General features: G+C 42.3%; 1 long non-coding RNA gene across 1 annotated transcript; it reads left to right on the plus strand.

Moving 5' to 3' along the window:
• Positions 1–459: 459 nt before the first annotated feature.
• Positions 460–4,246, plus strand: LOC124094281 (uncharacterized). Its single transcript, XR_006852181.1, has 2 exons — positions 460–585; positions 4,047–4,246. It is a non-coding gene; the product is annotated as an uncharacterized LOC124094281 (long non-coding RNA).
• The last annotated feature ends 1,801 nt before the right edge of the window (positions 4,247–6,047 follow it).

The following is a 6,047-nucleotide window of genomic DNA, read 5'->3' on the forward strand; positions in this document are numbered from 1 at the left end:
GAGCTTTAAGGGAAGGGACAGCACTCTGACAAGAGAGGTATAGTAAAGTAAGTGGGGCCCCGGGGCGCTGCCCCAGGGATTCTGATACCCTGTTTCCCGCGACGCCTCACCCGTGTTCATTCAGATGTCCATTTTCCCTTTCCCTCTGACCTCAGTTTTTCCATCCCCACTGATCTCAGTTTCCCTATTCCCCCTTTTGATTTTGGTGACCCCAGGCTTCCCGATCCCTGTCCTGCAGCCCTTTCGGTCGTCGCGACCCCGGGGCCCCTCTCTCGCGGAATGTCCACAAAGGGTCTTCGCCCGCACACTCTGCTCGGGGGCGGGAGCGGTGCAGTGTCCCTAGAAGCAGCAGGATCCCGCCTAAGGCCGCGGCGGCAGGCGGGCGGAGCCTTTCCTCGCTCTGCAGAGCTCCGCCCCAATCCTGTCCCCGCGCCCTCCCTCCGTCCAGCAGCTCCGCCCCAGCCCAAAGGCCGCCGGCTTCCTGGGCTCCAAGGACACTTCAGGGTGGCTCATGGACGGACCTGCTGGCTGTGTGGATGGCCTAGGGCGACGAGCTAACTGGGCACAGCTCGGAGTGACGGCTAAGTAAATTTAGATATTATTGCCTTTGCCTGAAATCCTCTTCTGCTACCTGTTCAGCTCCTCTATGCGAATGGAACACTGGGCGCGGGGAGGGCGTTCCCACAGTGTCCACGTTTAGCGGGTTGTCCAACATTAAATACCTGACTTAAGTGTTTACTACGGCCAAGGCCCCGTGCCTGAGGCTTACAAGTGTCGTCTTTTCTAATTTTCACAACCGATGGATAAGAACTGTTATTGCCCTCACTTTAGTAATGAGAAAAACCGAGCCTCTTGCATCAGCCAGTGGCAGACCAGAGCTTTGGAGGGTCTGACTCTCAGGCACCCACCACGTCCTTACCACTACAATGTACTGTCCTCCCCAGCGCCTCTGCAGAATAGATCACCAAATTACTTTCAGAGTCCTGTGCGCAGAGGCCCAATGGATTTTAGGCCCTTGGAAGAATAGCAGATGAACATGCATATAGTGTGTTTTGTTTTGTTTTTAAATACTTCTAACTCGAAAAACAGCTTCGTCTTTTTTTTTTAATTATTATTGTTTAAGACCTTTTCAATTGGGTTCTGTGTTATAACTGAATGTGTCTTTAATTGAGATAAAATATACACGACACAAATTTATTGTTTGGCCATTCTAAAGTGTGCAATTCAGTGGTTTTTAATATATTCACAATGTTGTGAATGCCTGTAATCCAACTACTCAGGAGTTTGAATAGGGAGGATCAGAAGTTTGAGGCCAGCCTTATTTTGTCTCAAAAAAATAAATAAATAAGGGATGGGAATCTAGCTCAGTGCTAGTGTTCTTGCCTGGCATGCAGAAGGCCCTGGGTTGGATCCCCAGCACAAAAAGAAAAGAAATAAATACACAAAAATAAATTTAACAAATAAACTGGGTGCCAGGGCGCATGCGTGTAATTTCAGAGGTTCAGGTGGCTGAGGCAGGAGGATCAGGAGTTAAAAGCCAGCTTCAGCAACTTAGCAAGGCCCTAAGCAATTCAGTGAGACCCTGTCTTTAAATAAATTCAAAAAAGGGCTGAGGATGTGACTTAGTGGTTAAGTACCTCTGGGTTCCATCCCTGGTACCTAAAAATAAAAATAAATAAATAAATTTAACAAATAAAAAGGGCTGGTAATGTAGCTCAGCAGTAAAGCTACATTACCCCTGGGTCCAGCACTGGAAAAAACAAATAAATATAAATATATATGTGTGTGTGTGTGTGTGTGTGTATTTTCACAATGTCTTGCAAGCATAACGACATTTTCATTACCCAAAAAAAGAAACCGAGTACCTATTAGCTATCACTCCTCCTCTTCCCCTCTCATGCTCCTTGCCCATGCTAAGCACACACTCCACTGAGCTATATCCCCAGGGCACCAAACTACTTGCTGTTTCTATGGATTTGCCTGTTCTGGACATTTAACATTAGCAGAAAATAAACAAATAAATATATAAAAATAAAGAAATCATACAATATATGGCCTTTTATGTCTGGCTTCCTTCACGTGTCATAATGCTCTCAAGGTTCATTCATGCAGAATATATCAGCATTTCATTTTTTTGTATACATTACAATTGTATGGATGTACTGCATGTATCCATTCATCAGTTGATGTATATTTTAGTTGTTGCCATTTTTTTTTTTTGGTTATTGTGAATACTGCAAAAGCTATTCCTATGCAAGAATTTGTTTGAGCACCTGTTTTCAATTCTCTTGGGTATATACCTTGAAATGGAATTACTGGGTTGTATGGTAACTATATATTTTGACTTTTTTAGGGTAAATGGCTGTACCATTTTACATTTGGATCAGCAATGTATGTGTGTCCCCATTTTTATCAAAATACTGAGTGCACATAATTTGTTTGTTTGTTTGTTTTGGTACCTGGGATTAAACCCAGGGGCACTTAACCACTGAGCCACACTCCCAGACCTTTTTGTATTTTATTTAGAGACAGGGTCTTTCTGAGTTGCTTAGGGCCTCACTAAGTTGCCAAGTCTGGCCTTGAATTTGCAACCCTCTTGCCTCAGCCTCATGAATTTCTGGAATTACCAGCATGTGCCACCATACCAGACTCATGGGTTTTTTATTTTGGTTTGGTTTGGACTTTTTTTTTTTTTTTAAGGCTACAGGTTTATGGAAAAACCCAACAGTCCTTTACCCATTTTCCAGAGACAACCACTTTCAACAATCTTAACCATTTTTCCTCTTGTTTATCTCCATATTTCCAAATGATGCACACACACTGCCATGTCATAGTTCATCAATTGTAGGCATCATGTTGACTTCCCATATTCTAATTATATTTCCTTTTTTGTGTAACTTTTGCTTTCCTGAAATTATCAATTGTCATAGTTTCATTTGCATAGTTTTCTAAGTGCCTATCTCTATTTCAGTACTTTTTCCAAATGCTTCAGAAGACCTGTCACATGACTATCAAGTTTTTCTTTTTTCTTTTTGGTAAGAGGGTTTGAATACAGGGGCACTTAGCCACAGAGCCACATCCCCAGTCCCACTCCCACTTTTTTATTTTTTATTTTGAGACTATGTTGCTCAGGGTCTTGATAAGTTGCTAAGGCTGGCTTTGAATTTAGAATCCTCCTGCCTCAGCCTCCCAGATTGTTGGAATTACAGGCATATACCACCACATTCTGCGTCAATAGTTTTTCAATATACTCAAATGCAGTTTGAACCCTTTGTTGGTTTCATTTGCATTTTGGAATCTAAAGGTATCCATCCTGCAGTCCCCACTCCTGCTTCAGTTTGGACTACTTGTGACTGCCTGGGGCCTGTGCACACCTGAGTCCTACTGGCCTGTTCTCATTGCTGCCCCCAATTGGATCTCCTGTTTTCAAATTCCACAGCTTACTCTTTCATGTTGTACATCCCATTTTGCTAAAATACATCCTCCAGGTGTGTTCTAAGATTGAGTCCTTAGAAAATGAAATATCTGAGCACTTGTATGTCTGAGTATGTCTATTCTACCCTCATATACATGGTTATTTCAGTTAAGCATAGAAACATTTGTGTGGGTGTGTTTGTGTGTGCACGCACTATTGGGGATTAAACCCAGGACCTCACACATGCTAGGCAAGTGCTCTACCCCTGAGCTACATCGTCATCCCTTTTTATTTTTTATTTCGAAACAGGGTCTTGCTAACTTGCTGAGGCTAGCTTCCAACTTGTGATTCTCCTGTCTCAGTCTCCTGAGTTACAAGCATGTGCCACTGTGCCCAGCTGTTTTTCCTTTATCTTATTGAAAGCTCTTATGATTTCCTCTTTATTTTTGGTGTTCTAAAATTTTATGACAAATATGTACAACATTTTTTGTTTGTTTGTTTGTTTGTTGTAGTAGACTTTTGGTGACCTCTTTTAATCTGGGAACTCAGGTCCTCCACTGGGGGAGTTTTCCTTAGTATTTCCTTTGATAATTTATTTATTTATTTAAAATTTATTTATTTATTTTTTTAGTTTTTGGCGGACACAACATCTTTGTTTGTATGTGGTGCTGAGGATCGATCCCGGGCCGCACGCATGCCAGGCGAGCGCGCTACCACTTGAGCCACATCCCCAGCCCTCCTTTGATAATTTAAAGTGATTTCTATTGCCAGATTTTACAGAATAATCTAAATGTACTCTTTTATAATAAATATCCTGCACATACTTCTGGATATTTCTGTGTTGTTTTTCCAATGAAATAACTTCTTGTGTTTTTCTAATTTTAAAGATAACAGGCTCTGAAGATGTAGCTCAGTGGTAGGGTGCTTGCCCAGCATGCATAAGGCCCTGAATTCAATTTCCACCACCAAAATATAAATAAATAAAATAAAAAACATGCTTATATAGAAAACCCAACTAGTGGGGCTGGGAATGTGGCTCAGTGGTAGAGCGCTCGCCTAGCACGGGCGGGACCTGGGTTTGATCCTCAGCACCACATAAAAATAAAAGGCATTGTGTTGTGTTTATCTACACCTGAAAAATAAATATTAAAAAAAAGAAAACCAGTAGTGGAAACTATAAAATTTAACTTTTTTTGGGGGGGGGGTTACTAGGAATTGAATTCAGGGGCACTCCACCACTGAGCCACATCCCCAGCCCAATTTTGTATTTTTTGTTTAGAGACAGGTTCTCACTGAGTTGCTTAGTGCCTCTCTTTTGCTGAGGCTGGCTTTGAACTTGTGATCCTCCTGTCTCAGCCTCCCAAGCTGCTGGAATCACAGGCCTACACCACCACATCTGGCTGTTCTTAGCAGAATTGTCCTTACAGTAAAAATCTAGAAAGAATCCAAATGCTCTTGGGCAGGTAAAATTGTTATATTTTCACATAATGAAATACCTATATGGTATAAATGAGTGAACTGTAAACACACATCACGTGGATGCTTTCAGAAATATTGAGTGAAAAAGTAATTCATAGAATAAATGCTTTATTGTTATATGAAAACAATAAGCAAAATTGAACAACTTATTCTTTGAAGATCCATGTACGGAAAAATATAAAGAAAAGCAAAAGATTGTGGAACAAATTCAAAATGGCAGCAGTTGCCTGCAGATAGGGCAGGGGATGAGGGCTTTGGAGCACTAGTGGTGTTCTAGTTGCACCCGATGATAGGTTCACAGGTGTTTCTTTGTTCTGCTTACAATCTACATCTACATAACATGTATTCCTTTGACTACATCAAATATTCTAAAATTTAAAAAATGAAAGGAGAAAAGGCAATGATCTCTCAAGATTACTTATCCTCTGTACCTTATCTCTCTAACAAGCACAGGGACCAGTAAGTAAGATATTAGGCCCAAAGAGGGACCTACCTCAGCCTCCAGAGTAGCTGGAATTACAAATGTGCACCACCACACCTGGCAGCACCCATTTTTTTTCTTATCCTAATGCCTCCAAAGTACCTCAGAACCCCCTTTTTTTCCATCTGCCAGTCTCACATCTGGCTTGGTCTCCAGGCTTCTATTTGCATCTCTGGTGACGAGCCTCTTTCAGCTCTTTCTTACTACCCATGAGTTCAGTAGCTGGCCTAGAGTGCTCCTTCTGCCATGTTCCTAATTCAAAGACCACCTGACCTTTGGCAGAGCTTCTGAGATGCAGTTTGCCTTGAATAATTCAGTCGAACAAACTGGGATTCAAAATAGGTGAGTGTTGGGGCCCTCCCTGAACAGGAGCTATGCACACACCTTTTAAGTCCTGAGTAAGGAAGTACTGGACTGGTATTGTACCCTGCAATGCAACTGGACTTTACCTCTGCTGGATAAAAAAGGTGCAGCTCTGGGAGTGGGTGTCACCCAATGGGGTTGAATTATACCCACCTGTTTGTTGTAATCCTACCCTTCTGCCCTTTTTTGGATAGAATATTCCATGGATTAGCTCCCCCCATTGATAAAACCTGGGTTCCAGGCGTGCTCCTCCTCTTTCTTGCCTGCTTTGCCCCCCTTGTGGGAGCTGTGACTGAGGAGCAGTCGCTG

The sequence above is a fragment of the Marmota monax genome, unplaced genomic scaffold (genome assembly GCF_021218885.2).
Source record: "Marmota monax isolate L192 unplaced genomic scaffold, Marmota_monax_Labrador192_F-V1.1 WCK01_AAM20220418_F8-fsc00138, whole genome shotgun sequence".
Lineage (NCBI taxonomy): Eukaryota > Metazoa > Chordata > Mammalia > Rodentia > Sciuridae > Marmota > Marmota monax.